This window comes from Paramisgurnus dabryanus, chromosome 11 (assembly GCF_030506205.2).
Source record: "Paramisgurnus dabryanus chromosome 11, PD_genome_1.1, whole genome shotgun sequence".
Classification (NCBI taxonomy): domain Eukaryota; kingdom Metazoa; phylum Chordata; class Actinopteri; order Cypriniformes; family Cobitidae; genus Paramisgurnus; species Paramisgurnus dabryanus.
The window spans coordinates 37,830,161-37,848,718 of NC_133347.1; positions in this window are offsets into that span (position 1 = coordinate 37,830,161).

Consider the following 18,558-nt stretch of genomic DNA (forward strand, 5'->3'; position numbering starts at 1 on the left):
GGGTTTTTGTGAGAGGAGTTTTTCAAAGGCTGGAGAAATTATCTGTAAAAAAGAAGTAGGCTAAGTCCTTCCACACACAGCAGATGTGACATGGTGGCTTGATATATTTTATTAATTTCTTATTGTTTATGTGGTATTTATCTCTATTCAATTTATTTATTAAATAGACCAGCTTATAGTTATTGACAATGATGAGCCTAAAAGCTCATGTAGTTGTTAAACAGATGTTAAAACAACAACAAAAAATATGTAACTTAATTGTGACGCGGTAATAACAATGCGTTTCCCGGGGTTCGATCCAAAGGGCTTTTGCATGAGAGTCGAGGACACTATCCACTCTCCCACCTGATCACTTGTATCAATTACACAACATGTGGGATACAATTTGTCAGCGCTCGTCTAAAACTTTGTCAAGGCTGCTCTATGGCAATACGTGCAAATGACCACTAGGTGTCACTGTGGAGGCGGTTTCGATCCATGTTTCGAAGCCTCGACACAATTGATTCAACTGTTTCAGTGTTTCACGAAGCCTCGCTCTGCCCATCACTAACAACAGGCAGGTAAATAAACACAGGAACACTAAAACGTAGAACACAGGAACAGACAGGGAATCAGCGACAATCATCCGGCAAGTGCACATACAACAGGCAGGGGTATATACAAACAGACTAACGATACACAGGTGTGATGAGGCAGGTAATTAATTAACAAGAGTCCAGGTGACGACAATCGGAACAGACACAAAACATGACACGGATTCCACCGTGACAGCTACAGTCACACTCAGCACATCATCATTTCAAATCCGTTTACAAGACGAATGCTCTTGTTATGTTTAACCCTCTGGGGTCTAAGGGGTTTTTAGGGCCCTGGGGAAGTTTTGACATGCACTGACATTTGTGCTTTTTTCAGTTGCTTGAAAACATATTAATGGCAAAAGTCTCATAAGACTGTGTTCATCACAAACTGGGCTACAATATCATATAATCAACATGTATGTACATGTTTGTATTTTTGAGAGAAAAATGTTTATGCGCGGTTTTTGAAAAAGCAAAATTTTTAAGTCACTGATATAACACCACAAAACTCATTCTAAACATGTTTTCCCAAGACTTTCCAAACTGGATCTAGTAGTCTAGAGTTTTTTCTTCAAAATGATGTGAAAATCATATGGCCTACTCAATCACATAAAGCAATACATTGATTTACAATTTCTAAGACACTTTTGCTTGGGAAAGGCTGTATGCGTGGAGGCGGGAAAGCTCCTGAATAATCAGTGATTGACAGCTGAGAGACAAAAGAGTTGAATAATGAGCCACATAATAAGCCTTGTGGGGATGTTTAACAGGAATGCAACTTTCTCTGTAGTAAAACCATGGCTGAATCCCAAACCGCCTACTTCCATACTATATAGTACGCAAAGTAGCGCTTTTTACATACTATATAGTATGGCAGTATGCGGTTTCGGATTCAGCCCATGATAAGGTTTACTTTTCAATATAATGTAAACACACACACACACACACACATTATATATATATATATATATATATATATATATATATATATATATATTTTCTATTAATATCACAAGTATAAGTTACCTTTTAAAAACCATAGTAGCCTAATCATGGTAAAGGTACTGTTTGGCCATCATAAAGTGAACACAGGGTTTGTGTTTGGTTGGCCAGCGAGAGGTTTACTTTTGTGCAGTAAAAAGCTCAAAAGAACAACTGCCTATCGTTGTCTGGACTCCTATTTGTGTTTTTGTAATCATTATAGTAGAAACACAACCAGCGACACGCGTGATAAACTTATCAATGTTTGTTTACAGCCGCCGCCATTACCTCACATGTTGATCATGAATGCAGTGAATGTGTGCACATGCAAGTGATCCTGTGTTTAATAAACTTGCTGTGCGGAGATATGACGCAACTAAATAAGGATTGTACTGTTTGCAATCGCGTATTTTATAAGAATACCAAAAAGCGCGTCGAGTTTCCTGACTCGCGTGTTTGTGTATGTGCGTTCCCGTCGCCTCAGCTGTTTGACGGAAGACAAAGAAAACACTCGCGTCTGGAAAAACTGAGACACATCCGCAAGTAAATAAGGATTTATATGTCGGACATCGATCCCGTCACACTGACGAAGCACACACACTCGCGTCTGTCTGGAGATTTAGGCGCGAGTAAACAAGTATGTGATGTGTGCAATCGCATCTTTTATAATGATACCACAAAGCGCTTCAAATATGAGGTATTGTGTGTTTGTGTGTGCGTTTGGACGTCGATCGAGTCACACTCGCGTCTGGAGATAACTTTAGTTACAGTCACGAGTAAACAAGTAGATGTCATGTTTCCAGCACTCTGATTAAAACTCAACACAGCAGTGAATGGCTGCAGAGACGGAATGGAATGTCCATTGACTGTGGGGTTGACTAATGAATATGGATGATCTCTGCTCTTTTCTTCAATGGAGCGGGGCGTGGCTCATTATAGATAATGAAGCAACAGAAGAAAGACGGTACATCTCTCTCTTCTAATACAGTTAACAACGAATTACAATATTTGTTTTCGATTTCACTTACATCTTCCAAAAGCAGACATTCCATTCCATTGCATTATGTAGACATTTATCTTTTGTTTATATGACAAATATTCGTTAAGTTACAGTTCATTTTTCTGACGTGTTTCTGAAAGGACTTCACTGAGGGAGAGAGAACAAAACGCGCATCATGTTTATTTTCTTAATTTTGCGAAAAGCACAACATGCTGTTTTTATTGGGAGTGGACAGAAAAAAACTAGACAATTTAACGTTTTAAATGATGTATAAATCATATCTGTATGTCAAAAATCAGCAGAGTTATCTAAGTCTCTTTGGGGAGTGATCGAAAAATAAAGAGTTTGCGGCGCCCGCGCCGCAGCCGACCCCAGAGTGTTAATATAAAGTTTACATTGCGCTGTAAAAATGATGAAATTATCTTCATACGTGCTTAATTCATAATGAGAACGTATTAACTCAAGCTTTTTATTCTGCTATTATATATATAAACAATAATGTCATTTTATATAAGCTACAAACTATATAATTCTATCTTGACATGCACATTATCTGGTTCATGTTGGTCCAGTTTAATTCAGAGGACTCATTGGTTTGGTGTATTCATTTTAATTGTAAGCCTTTAAAAAGTAATTATTTTAGATGCAATTTTGTAATATTTAATAGCTTAAATTCTCTAATTTCTTCTAAAAACATTCAAAATCATCCCGCAGAATTCTGCAGATTTTTCCAATTATTCTAAAACTAAAATACCCTTTCAGTTTACAGTGTTAGATTTGTGGCTCGCTTAGGAAAAATAAATATTACTATCAAATGTCTTTCAGATAATACATATACTCTAGTTCACTGTATGTATTTGTTTATGTTTTATACAGGAATAAGTCTGAAACACACCATAAAACAATATTCATTCATTCACTAGTAGTTTGTACAGCTGTATATTATACAGATACACACCCAGGTATCGGATCGGTACTCGGTATCGGCCGATACCCTGAGCCCAGGTATCGGTATCGGGAAGAGAAAAATGGTATCGGAACATCTCTACTCACAATACACACCTTTATTCAGTGTTGTCCATTAATTTATAATTTACCAGACTTATATTTCTTTGTGATGTTTGTAGAACAAAGTATAAGAACAAATGAAATACAGCATGCTGAGGAAGGTTACGTTTTAACTCAACTCCAGAAACTCTACAAAAACGCTGTATACACTAAATTGAAACCCTTATGTCAATAAAACATGAACTTATTTGAATTCATGCGGCGCTACAGGAACCGACATGCGGGTGACGTCTAGAAATCATATAAAAAAGTTTAAATTCGAAACGTTCCCTATGTAATCTGTCAGTTCCTGTGGCACATCATGAAGCTAAGCGGGCATCTTGAATCTTGTCTTGACATCTCGCATGGTTCTGTGTGATTTGGACAACTTAAAGTAAAGCCCCCTACTATAAGTTACGCCCCTTTGTGTTACGCACCTCTCTTGCAGACTGAAGATAGACACTATTGCAATAGTTAGTTTGTCCAGAACAAAGCACTCACATACCTCATCTGGGAAATATACTTATGCCGCAATAGTTAGCCTGTTTGGAACCGAGCCGACTTAAACCACTATACTGTATGACACTTGCATTACATGTGAACGACCCCTACGCTAATAGGATTCTGTTTCTCTCTCCCTGTCCCGTCCTCGACCCCGAGGACAAGGAGACAAACAGACCCAGTTCCTGCTGCTGTGAAGGTCATCACACCACTGATCTACTGACTAAGGGTGTCACGATTTCGATTTTAAATCGAAATTAAGTCACAACTTTGAATAAAAAAATGGGATCGTCAATGCTGCCACGCCCCCATGTCACGTCCGGTCGGCTTGCCAAGCGATCGAAAAAACTCTCAGAGATGCCTTTAAAAACATCAGTCCAACGGAATGCGATCATATTTTAAACATGAGGGATGTATTGCTACAACTCCTTGAAATGCATATCATAAACAGGAAGCCCACAAACCCCCATGCGAGTTGAGCAATGTGCATGTTAATGTTAAACTATAATAATAAATAATGGCATATCATTTTTGTCTTTCCAAAAAAATGTGTAAAAATCGAGAATCGAATCGAATCATGGCCTTAGAATCGAAAATGTAATAAATAAAATTGAATTGAATTGAAAGAACGAGAAGTCTGTGCTTAATTTTTTTTCCGGTGAGTGAAATTCTAATGTAATTGCATTTTTATTCTAATGTAATTAGTATTGATGTATGTAATTTACATTAAATAATATTTATACATAACTTATGTGTGTGTGTATATATATATATATATATCTCAATTGGCAGGGGGTGGCACAAATCCGAGGCCACGAGAGAGAAATGTTAAACCCACGGCCGTGATACTCAGTTCACGTTTAAATCCCCAGAGGCTGAAGATAATCTGCGGTCAAATAATACCAATAACACCAATTGATCGATCAATTCTCAAATAATTTGCGGGGAATCGCGGTTGGTTTCTCTTTATTTCCACACCAACAACCCCAGCAAAGCAAAACAGCCAAAACCATTAGACTGTGTGCAGCCAAGTTACACAGATTGAAAGTCTGTAATAAACACAGAAAATTGGGGATTCATTTTTAATGAATAAGGATTTTACCTTTTAAATGTAAAAGCATTTATTTTTCATGTTACCTATTATTACGATATTCTATCTCCCACATATTTTCTGATTATTTTAAGGCGGACATGTTTGTTATGCACGCAGACCAGGGGCCTCATGTATAAAACTTTGCGTAGATTCCATCCTTAAAGTGTGCGTACGCACAAAAGTTTTCAGATTTATAAAACCATGCGTACTCCAGAAACTGTGCAAAATTCCATTCATAAATCACAGTGAGCGGAAGATTGTGCGTACATGCGTCCTGCCCCCATCTCCTCCCCGAAACAACCATATATGGAGCGTACAACCCTTAGTTTTACTGGGTATAATGTGGTCTGCATATCATTTAAATATGGATTAACGTTACAAAACGCAAGGAAAATATCGTCGCTGTCCGATTGAAACCTGCATTTCCAAAAACCACTACTTAGGCCTACCCATATGGCAAAAAAGTATAGTTTATATATATATTTAGATATATTTAATTATATATATATATATATATATATATAATGCATTTTGAAGCACTAAAAATATATTTAGCCCTTCATATATTTGAATTCAAAGAAATATATAGTCACGTCTCATTGGAAGAAAAACCTTTAGGTAACGAACCTGTAAACAAAACAGTTTTGAAAATGTTAAAATTAGTTTCAACTTAAAGAAATATACTTTATAAAATAAACTTATTTAGCATATATTTAATGTATACTTTTGGCCAGAGAAATACATTTTTCGCCTTATGGTTTTTATGAAATTATAAAAACACTGTTTAAACACTGGCATTGTTAAAGTTGATACTGGTTTCACATATGGCCAGACAGGAGTCATTATATCCATACATTTTTTAATGTAAAACAAACTCAGAGGGAGATGTTTTCGACCAGCGGATGGTGGAGATCGTTTCGTTTCATGTTTGTCTTTATCTCAGGCGGCAAGTGCATCAATTTTACCATTGAACGCGACTTAATGCATTAAGACTGCAATTTTACATACCTTAGAGAGAATAGGCTATATTCTCAGCCTATATTCCCAGCATATAAAAGTTTCACGTTAAGTGTCTCCAATAATCATGGCCAATTTGCTGCCCTAGGCAAGATTTCACCTGGTGCCCCTAGAATCACAGACAATTGTGTTCCGATTATTTTGTTCATCACAGAAACAAACTGCACAGCTTTGTCTTGTTTTTCTTTATTTTGAAAATATTTTGGAAATACACATGCACACACACACTGTCTCGAATCTTGTCCCAGCTAACAGGGAACGTTCCCAGAACTTTCACTAACTTTCTTCAAAAGTTGTGTAAATGTTAGTTCAAAACGTTATTATAAGAATATTTTTGGAACGTCCTTTGAATGTTGTTAACGTTCTTGTAACTTTGATAAAAACGTTCTTAGAACAACGTTCTTGGAACGTTTTTAGGACGTTATTTGTACATGATAAATGTTCTTATAATTTTAATATAAAACGTTCTTAGCACAAGGTTCATGGAACGTCTTTAGGACGTTATTTGAAATTGATGAATGTTAATATAATGTTGATAGAAAAAGTTCTTAGAACCACGTTCTTGGAACGTCTTTAGGACGTTAACTGTAATTGATAAACGTTTATATAATGTTAATTGAAAACGTTCTTAGCACAACATTCATGTAACGTTTTTAGGACGTTATTTGTAATTGATGAAAGTTCTTATATAATGTTGATAGAAAACGTTCTTAGAACAAAATTAATCTTGGAGTGTTTTCACGTCCTCTTTATCCTCCTTCTATTCCTCTCATCCTCCAATCACAGATCGCTGCGTTCATTTGTCACACCTGCATCTCGTTTGCTTGATTTTTGCTCGCGGCGTTTTCCCGGAAGTTCCGGTGTTTTCGTTTCACCTTCCGTGTGGGAAACATCTCCGGGCGGAACCAATCTTCGGACTTTTGGTTCCGCCCCATGAAATCGTCACCGTGTGACATACATATTCGTCACTACCGTCAGATATTTATAAAAAGAAATAAAATCAGACAACTACAGGGTCAACAGCATTCCTGAGGACCCCATTTTCAAACCTTCAGCTCTACTGCATGCTTCAAGATCACTCAAGCTCCTGTATGTTTGCTGTTTTCTCTTAAATTTGTGAATATTTTTGGACACTGCTACTGCACCAGTGTTGGGGAAAGTTACTTTATAAAGTAATGCATTACAATATTAAGTTACTCCCCAAAAAAGTAACTAATTGTGTTCAGGGTTCCCACAGGGTCTTAAAAAGTCTTAAAAAGTCTAAAATTCAGAATGTTAAATTTAAGGCCTTAAAAAGTCTTAAAAACAACCATATTTTTATCCCAGGTCTTTAATTTAATTTACCCAAGTCTTAAATTTCTTACCTCTGTTCATTCCCGGAAAGCGTTGTACGCAGAATATAAAATAGTAATTTAAAACGCTGAAGAACTAACTTAATCAGTGTATAAATCAGATTGGTTGAAACGCGTTCTAAGCCGTGATAAAATACACCGGTAACCTCACAGTTCAGACCACATTACATAAGTATCACTGTGCCACTGTTGCTGCGTACTGATTTATGAAAATAAACAACAGTGTCTTTAATCATATTTTTAATTTGTCTACAATTGCACAATTAATGGCGATATCCAGATAACTGTCAATAAATATTGTTGAGTCGTCTCGTCGATAAAGAGAAAACGTTGTCTGAGGAGTTTATAACTCAAGTTCATACGTCCGCTATTATCCACTGGGTGGCTATTAGTGCTGCACAATTAATCGCATCGCAATCGCGATGTCAGCCTGTGCAATTATATGACAGCAAAATGTTGCAATTATACTAAATAAATACATGTGTGGACTTGTTAACACAAACTTTCTGATAACAGTTTGATGATTTTCCTTGCTGTTTAAAAAAGAAAGAAAAACGAAACAAAAAAGGCAGTGCATGTGTGGAATGCACGTGTGTGGTGTGTGTTGTCACTTGTGTGTGCGCAGCGTGGAAATACCAGAGCGAAGATGGATGCAGAGGAGGTTGACCCAGTGATCTGGTAGCTAAAAAAAAAACTCTACGTCTGTTGTATGGCAGTATTTTGGATTTAGGATTACTGACACTGAGCAGTTGCTACATCATGTGGCAATACGAAAACATTTCTAGTTTTACAAATACACATTTTAGCATTATCACTAAACTGTGTGTGGAGTTTCCTTAAAACCCATCAAGTTGACTCACGATACAATTTATTGTAATCGCAATCGCACATCGCAATATTAGCACGAATAACCGCAATGGGAAAAATTGCCCAAATCGTGCAGCCCTACTGAAAACACAGCGTGTAAGTTTTGATGGCTTTGAATCTTACATAAGTTCTTCATAAAAATGGAATTATCTCCGCTTTTAGCTAAAAAATTTGAGAGGTGATAAGAGAACAAATGAAGGTAGGATGAAACTTTTTTTGTTTGTTTTGTTTGAAAGCGGATGGTCTGTTCTTTCATTTCATATTTTATGTTTATTTATTTAAAGAAGATAATTTTTCTTCAAGGCATTAAACTAAAACTGTGTGGCAACTTAAAAAAAAAAACTCTGACGGGGAAAGAGTTCAGCATGCTTCCAAGCATATTTGATCATCACTTCAACAGTTGCACGATATAAATGTTAATGTATAAATTAGATGAATGCTGATTTATAAAATAAACACCACAGTCTTAAATCATATTTTCATTGTGTCTTTGCTGCATCTCTGGTTGGGAACTGCGCTCTGTTGCAGTCACACTTGATTCTGAGGAACTACTTTGTTTGGCGGAAGAGTAATATTTGTACTAATATAATTACAACTTATTTGTGTTTTATTTTATAAAATCCCTCTAACGTTATGCATATGAAGTAACCGTTTTATAAACGCAATAAACCCCCTCGAAGCAGTGGGGTTAGAGTGCATTTTATAACAGCTAAGGGGGTTTTAACAACGCCCCTTAGCTGTTATAAAATGCACTGGTAACCCACTGCTTCTTGGGGTTTATTGCTTTAATGTGCGTTACTTGTAATGCGTTACCCCCAACACTGGTGACAACCATAACATCAACACTGTCATCTTTGTAAAAAAATATTAGATTAGATTATAAAATAAATGTATCATTTTTAAGAAGAGGTCTGATGTAGCTAGCAACAGAGGGGAAACAAGATGGCTAATGTGAACAACTCATCTATTTCATGTGAAAGAGTAGGTTTTTGTCACCACCGTCAGATGTCACCACCGTCAGGTTTTCTGTCTTTTCTGTCAGGTTTTATGTATTTTAGGAAGTTATGATTTGATATTTGTTCATCACAGTGCTCAAGATTGTTATTTTTTTGACCAAATATTTACATAAAGTTTAAGCAAGAAGCCATTGACTTGAGTGGTATACGTTTTGGAATAATGAGGCCAATGTCACCACGGTCAGATTAGTGTCACCACCGTCAGACGTAGTTTTATTTGTTTTAAATGAATATGCTTACAATGTTTCTTCAGTGCTGTTGAGTTATTAAAGTAATAGTCTCTATTAATACAAAAATATGTTTATTAAATAAAAAAAACATTACTTTTTCTAATTAGGCTTAAAATAAATGTTGTATGAGTAATAACTGGAAAAACGCCTATTTTATGAAAAAAATACAAACAGGGGAGGTTGCACCAGTAAATTGCTGAACAGCCAAGACCTTGGTCTATAATTATATACCTTCAGATTTTGTAATTTAACTAACTTTTTTTTTCTTCAAAATTTAAACCTGTTTTATCCAAATTCCCAAGAATCACTGACTAGATTTTCCAAAAGATTGAAACTATAAGACATGCTGTGTGTGTTACTATATGGGATCCGACAGTATACATAAAATACCTAATAAAACTTACCATTTAAAAATAAAACAAATATTAATAATCCACTTTAAGATAAGCTCCGCCCAATGAAACCGAAAATCTCAGAAACAAATTGGTCGCCATTTTGTGAGGATTTGCGCTAGTTCACGGTGGTTTACTCGGTAGGTCCAGTTGGTTTTGGAAATCATTTCTCTCTAAAGGTGTGACATATTGTAGATGAAAATCGTCTGCAATATGCCATACATTAAGATTGGTATTTTAAGTTCTCATACAATGTCAATTTATCAGGAATCATCTTCCCGCCATTGCATGAGGCCTTATGTTAGTCAGAGATAGCCGTGTGACGTTAGATTTTTTATTATGTGAATAATATTAAGAATTTGGGTAACTATGATATCATGAAACGATAACATTACCTTATCATCTTTAGAGATTTTGCTATTTTGTTTATGGTATGTAAAATACGAGTATGTTAATCTACTTTTTAATATCATGCATGAAAAAGAAAATACAATCAGGATAATGTTGCCAAGAGAAGTGTCATACAGCACAATAAGCCATTATTTAATACGGAACTCGTTCGGGTTCGTTCATTGTTGACAACCCCGTGTAAAATTTGTGTCTGGTGGGTCAGTAAGTATCAGATATGACTAGATTTTGGCTGGACGGAGAGGACGCTGGCGTTGTTTGTTCGCCGCTTCTCCACTGTGCTTGTGAATTTTAAATTGAATTTAATTTGAGCTTACATAGTAAGCGATTGCACGTTTAAGTTCGCTTTGTAGACTTGACTTAGGTAACTAGACACTTACCTGATACAGACGATAGCATCCATAGCATTTTCTCATTGGTCAGTATGTCGTTCAGCTACTCCAGCTCGCAACTCTGGCGACTTAAACCTGCAACCACTCCTGGACTAAACATCCCCATCATTACAGAACTTGGACTTGTTCGCCGTCCTCTTTACAGTCATAGAGGCTCCGGTCGAAAACTAATCTTCCACAACCAGCCGAACTGCGCTGCTACCAATATCCCGTCTCTATGGTCTTTCGGCGCACGACTAACGCGTCATCAGAGTGCCGCTGCTATGGCTGCTATAAACGCTGGAAATATCGCGAGATCTCTGCATTCCAGTTTGGGATCCACGCACTCCCGGCTGCATAAAATTCACGGACTGGACTCAAGTCAGCGCGGAGTGGATTTTAATGTTTTGCGATCTATACAGAGATTTACCCCACAGTCACTGGTCAAATTTGAACTTTTTAATACACAATCTATTAACAATAAATCTATACTGATTGAAGAACATATCAGGGAAAAAGGACTTGACTTCATGTGCCTGACAGAAACCTGGCACCAACCAGAGGTTTACTCTGCTTTAAATGAAGCCTGTCCTCCCGGCTACAGTTACCTAGAGGCAGCTCGCAGCACTGGCCGTGGTGGTGGCTTGGCTGTCATTCACCGACAGGACCTGGAGTTGTCCCCTATCTCGCTGCCTCCTACATCTTCTTGCGAATGTCTTGCTTTTAAATGTAAGCCCCCCTTTCCCATGACTGTTCTCCTTATATATCGACCTCCAAAACCAAATTCTGCTTTCATACCAGAAATGTCTGATCTTCTCACAACACTTTGCACTACGTCTGCAAATACCATAATCCTGGGAGATATAAACATTCATGTCGACACCCCCTCATGTCATCTAGCTGCTGATTTTCTTCAGCTACTAGACTCCATCAATCTACGACAACATGTTGATGTCCCCACACACTGCAGGGGACACACACTTGATCTCAAACTCCGCCCCCATTAGCAATATACAGGTTTACGATCTTGGTGTTTCAGATCACAAGGTAGTGTCAATGGAGCTGCCTTTCCCTCCCACCCATACCAAACCAAAGCGGCAGATCCATTTCAGAAAATTGAGAAACATTAATGCAGATGCCCTGACTCTAGACTTTCAACGTCTCTCTTCTGGCTCTACTGACCTTCTCACCATTACTGACTTGGTGGACTTCTACAATCAGTCCCTGAGCAATCTCCTGGACCTCCACGCCCCTTTAACATCCAGGTCAGTCTCGTTCTCACGCACCGCACCCTGGTTCACGGGCGAGCTGCGAAAAATGAAGGCGGCTGGGCGTGTACTTGAGCGGCGGCTCAAGGCCTCTGGATTGACTGTCCACAAACAGGCATACAGGGAACATAGGAGGGCATATGCAGAAGCTCTGAGGGACGCACGTTCCAAGTTCTATTCCAACATCATCAACAATAGCCCCGGTGATTCCAAACAACTATTCTCAACTATAAATAACCTTCTCAACCCCCCCTCACCCTCCCTCTCTGAGACTACCGCAGAGAGGTGTAATATGCATATCACATTCTTCAAGCAAAAAGTTAACACCATCCGCTCTCACCTTTCCTCCACTGTGGTACTGCCCCTCCCAACAGCTGACCCACTAGAGATTGCCCAGTCGTTCTGTACCTTCTCTGATGTCACACAGGAGGAAGTAGAGGAGATTATCAAAAAAATTAAGCCATCCACATGTGCCCTGGACCCTTTCCCTTCAACCCTGCTGAAGGCAAACATCTTTGCTATCTCTCCGTTTATCACCAAAATCATAAATCACTCACTACAGGCCGGCCATATCCCATCTGCATTAAAAACAGCTGTCATCAGACCTCTATTGAAAAAACCCACACTGGATCCAGAAATTCTCTCCAATTACAGACCAATATCCAATCTTCCATTCCTATCAAAGGTTCTGGAAAAAATTGTTGCAGCACAAATTCATGATCACCTCAAATACAATAATCTGTATGAAAAATTTCAGTCTGGTTTCCGTTCTGGCCATAGCACAGAAACAGCTCTGGTCAGAGTCACCAATGACCTCATGATGGCAGCAGATACTGGTTCCCCATCACTACTCATCCTCCTGGACCTCACACCTGCTTTTGACACAGTAGATCACAAAATCCTTCTTCACCACCTGCAACACACCATTGGACTCTCAGAAAAAGTTCACAACTGGTTCACTTCTTACCTGACCGACAGAACGGAGCATGTCGCCATGGGCAAAGCCAAATCTGACACCCACAGTGTTACCTGCGGTGTTCCTCAGGGCTCTGTGCTTGGCCCCACCCTTTTTTCAATCTACATGCTCCCCCTCGGCGATATTATTAGCAGACATGGCATAACATTTCACTCTTATGCGGATGATACACAGCTCTACATTAAGATTGCCCCCACCATTTCTGCTCCCCTGCCAACAACAACACTGACCACCTGCCTGGAGGAGATAGAGGCGTGGATGAAGCTCAATTTCCTTCAGCTGAATGGCTCCAAAACAGAAGCCATCCTGGTTGGCACATCACATCAGCTTCGCTCATCCACCATCACCAATATCACTTTTTCTGGACAAACCATCTCCCTCTCCACATCTGTTACCAATTTGGGTGTTAAAATGGACCCACAGCTTACCTTTGACAACCATATCAAACACCTCTGTAAGACATCTTTCTACCACCTAAGGAACATCGCAAAACTTCGTCCAACCCTCACACTAGCAGATACAGAGAAGCTCGTCCATGCCTTTGTTTCATCCAGGCTGGACTACTGCAATGCACTCCTCATCGGGATCCCAGGCAAGAGCACTCAGAGGCTTCAATATATACAGAATAGTGCTGCCAGGATCCTGATGAGGGTGCGTAAGCATGACCACATCACTCCTATTCTGAAATCTCTTCACTGGCTCCCTATCCCACTCAGAATTGAATATAAGGTCTCCCTTCTCACCCACCAGTGTATATATGGACATGCCCCCCTTTATTTAAAAGAACTTCTCACCCTACGTACCTCCTCACGTACTCGGTCAGCAACTTCAACCACTCTTCAAATCCCCAGAACTAAGCTCTGCAGCATGGGTGACAGGGCCTTCTCATCGGCTGCACCCAGGTTGTGGAACGCTCTCCCTGACCACCTGAGAGCTCCACAGACTATAGATGTTTTTAAAAAAAACTTAAAAACATTTCTTTTTAAAAAAGCCTTCCTTTAAACTGCTTTTTATATATTTTAAACTTTTTTGCTTCTTGTTCCTTTGGTCTGTTTTAGATTGTTTTTTAGATTGTCTGTTGACTGTTTTTTTAGACTGATATTCTGTAGCACTTTGAGATTGTTCAATGTAAAGTGCAATACAAATAAAATTTATTATTATTATTATTATTATTATCAAATTGTATAGGGTGTAAGTTAATGTTAGTCGGTGATCGCCGCCTGAATCTGTGTTTTTCTCTCACGGCGCTGCGCAGAACAATCGCATGTGACGTAGAAACACCGTGAGAGCCATTCGAAAACTCTAGCTGACGCTTGAATCAGTCTCGCGGTACTTTGATGTCATGTGTCGATCGGTCTGAGCGCCTCAGTGAAGTTAAAAACACAACTAGGTCATTTAGAAGCTGGCATTTGCAGATAAGGAAAGTGTCGGCTTGCGTTATGAAGTCAGCGTTTATACTCTTATTTTACTTGACTTAACGCCACGAGTGTCATCTAAGTGCACGTACGCCTCTCAGAACGGACAATGTACTCGACGGGCTCACCATTCTTTGAAACTACTGAGGTCATTGTAAGTAATCGTGTCTAGACCAATACATTCAGATGAGAAGTGTTAGCTTGTTTGAACAATCACTTACGAAAATCTACCATACTTGTGTTATTTGTATTTGATCCAAAAACAGAAATTTGTTTTTCATAAGTGAATTGTGACAAAACGAAGTATGAACATAAAAACAATAAGTTACTATTTAAAAGGGATGTGACTATTACCAGTTTAATGGTTAACCGTAATAAAATTGTGACCCGTGCTGTCAAAATCAGTTGGACTGAGCAAATAAAAAGTTATTTAGATTTTGACATTCTCTATTAAAAAAACAAACTTCAAAACGAAGTAAAAAAAAAACATGTATGATTTGTTGGAATCTGACAAAAAATGACAGAGCTATTGTGTTTGAAGTTGACAGAGTCAGCAAAGTTTTGAGAAAAATCGAGTTTAAGAAAGCAAGGTCATGCATGTGTTTCTGGTGCCTATGCAAAACAGAGACAGCAGGAGAAAAAAAATTAAGTGAGCACACAGTAGTTAAACTAGCCATGATCACAACAATACTCGATGCCAAGCACACACCTGGGCTTTTTAACATCATGTGAGACGAGGCTGGCTGTCAACACAGAGCTGCACGAAATGGCAGAAAATACAAATGGTTCGCCTATTGAAAGCAAAGACCCTCTCTAGGGAAGCCTGTAAGCACTGCAACACTACTATACACAGGGAAGGATTTTTTTAAGGAACAGATTAAAATGTTATCTTAAATTCTGGTAAGAAACTGTAAAATGTAAAGTGTAACTGTCTGTCGTCACACTCTGAACAGATGTCATAAACCCTGTTCACACAGACCTTTGGTGCCAGAAAATGAAGTTTCGTTGCAAAACGAGATAACTCCGTTTTTTTATTTTTCAGAAATCTCGTTTTTTATGGTTGTGCATTCCAATTAAAGGGACACAAGGCAGCATTTTTATGTTAATAAATAATCTTCGTTAGTCGGTATATGGTTAAATGACTCATTACAGGACGAATGAAGACTCTCTCGCCCGCCCCTACTGCCTGTAGGAAGAATACCCCACTTGCAAGTTCGCTGTATCCGACCTGGCGTCCTTCAGTCTCGCAAAGTCTCAGATATCGCGAGAAGCAGCATCACTTTACAGCAAACAACACAGAGGGAGGCGAGCAAAACACGGCTTGCGATTGTTGCAAATGGCAGAGCCGGGGAAGAAGCAGCGAAAACCTTTGACGGAAGATTCCAAGAAAAGAAAAAGAGCTTCAGACCTTAGGAATGACCCTACGTGCCATTCTTGCCGGACGCGTCCTGGCCAGGATTTCGGGTGCGTCTTCTGGAGGTCATATTTGTCGACCGCATATGTCATAGAGCAGGGGTCGGCAAGTAACTTTGGCCGCGGGCCAATATTTTTTTTAGCCAGTAGATGGCGGGCCAGCTGTTTTTTTATTTTATTTTGAATTTAATCTAATCTTTTGTCAAGCAACATTGTTTTTATTTCCTATTTAAAAGACGAAAGACGGCATTAAAAATTGCTTAAAACATGGTTGTTCTGCTGTTTCTTTGTCTGTTTGCACCCGCAATAGGCCTATAATCATGGAATATGATGGGTCCGTGTATCATTTGTTCAATCGTTTTTTTCAAATTAAAAACAAAAATAAAAAAAATGAAAAAAACGACTTGTTTTTCCATTATTTATTCCTTAACTTAACACCTTTATAGGCATATATCAATGAAATCATTTTAAGCAGATCAAGTACTATAGTGGTAACATTTTACAGGCATTTATGCTCCCATAAAAGTCTCTTACAGTCCGGCTTTTGAACTTTATTCCTTTTTTAGTTATCATTTATTCGGGACACACACATACACACCTAAGGTTTAAGGAGGTCTGTGCTGGACTGTTTTTTTTTCTTCCAGCTCCCACAAGTTTCTATTCAGCAATGCTTAAAATACACTCTGTGTTCACACGCTTTATTTCCCGACCTGATGGGTCCGCAAAACCTAAATCTCGTTTCCAGAATCTCAAATTCAAATTTCTCTAACTGAAAGATATTATAACTGTATAATAACTGTATATAACTCTAACTGTAACAATTATAAATGCTATACAAAAATTGTGTTCGTTTCAATATAAATATTATTTTAACATTGTACTGTCAGCAGAGAAAAAATGTCACAGAAAAAACTAGATGAGGTTAAAGTTTGTGAACAAACTTTATGTTGGCTTGAGAAAGCCTAGTCTGAGAGTAATAGATGGAGCTGCAGTTGGGGCAGTTAAGTTAGTTGGGGCAGATTTGGGCAGAATGGGGCATTTGTGGCAGATGGGGCATTTAGGGTAGTTGGGGCATTTGGGGCAGAATTGGATAATTGGGGCAGACGGGGCACTTAGGGCAGATGGGGCATTTGGAGCATTTAGAGCAGTTGGGGCAGAATGGGGCAGATGAGGCAGTTGGGGCATTTTAGGTATTTAGGGAAGTTGGGGCATTTAGGGCAGAATGGGGCAGATGAGGCATTTAGGGCAGATGTGGCGTTTAGGGCAGATGGGGCATTTAGGGCAGATGGGGCATTTAGGGCAGTTGGGGCAGATGAGGCATTTAGGACAGATGGGGCGTTTAGGGCAGATGGGGCATTTAGGGCAGATGGGGCATTTAGGGCAGTTGGGGCAGAATGGGGCAGTTGGGGCAGATGAGGCATTTGGGGCAGAATTGGGAAGTTGGGGCAGATGGTGTATTTAGGGCAGTTGGGGCAGAATTGGGTGTTTAGGGCAGATGGGGCATTTAGGGTAGTTGGGGCATTTGGGGCAGAATTGGGTAGATGGGGCAGACAGGGCATTTGGGGCAGAATGAGGCAGATGAGGCATTTGGGGCAGATGAGGCATTTGGAGCAGAATTGGCCAGTTGGGGCAAATGGGGCATTTGGGGCAAAATGGGGTGGTTGGGGCAGATGAGGCATTTGGGGCAGAATGGGGCAGATGGTGCATTTAGGGCAGTTGGGACATGTATGTGTGTGTTTGTGTGAGTATGATTGGGTGTGTAATATTGTGGTTGTGTGTGTAATTTTGTGGTTGTGTGTCTGTGTGTGAGTAGTTGTGTGTGGTTGTGTGTGTGTTTGTGTGTGATTGTGTGTGTGTGTGTGTGTGTCTGTGTGTGTGTGTGTGTGTGTGTGCATGTCTGTGTTTTTGTGACAGTATGTTATACATAATTTTGTGATTGTGTGTGTAATTGTGTGTGTGTGTGTGTGTGTGTGTGTGTGTGTGTGTGTGTGTGTGTATGTTTGTGTGTGTTATTGATTGAGTTTTGTGAGACAGAGAGAGACTGAGAGAGATTGAGAGATGATGATGTAATGTATTTGTTGTGGTCAATAACTCATAAGTGTGATCTATCAATACCAGGTTTCAACAAATTTAAAACGATTTCAGTATAATTTCACTTTGAACAATTTCAAAAGTACAACAAAAGTAACACAAAACGGAACAAGATAGATTTTTGTGTTACACTTGTTTTTAGTAATTGTACATGTCTATGACTTTGTTAATATGTAACTAAATTAATTCAAATTAGAATAATATACATTTTCTTCATAATGTTATTAGCAGCGGGCAGAGGCGTCATGCCCAAATGGATTTTGCATGCAACCTTAAAATCAAATAAGCGCCTATTAATCTTTTGCTTATTTTTGTCGTTTAATATGCAAAATTCTCTGAAAAGTGAGATATTACTTTAAGGGAGCATGCGCTGCAGATGCACAGCGCAGTCGCAGACGTCATCAGCATCTGAGGGCGCCCACGTGCTGCTGGCTGCTTTTGCTATCTGAAGAAATGAAAAACATCGCTCACAAGATTTCCAAACCACAGTAAGGTAATGTGCAGTTAACCTTCGTTGTGTAGAAAATGCATGGTTTAAAATG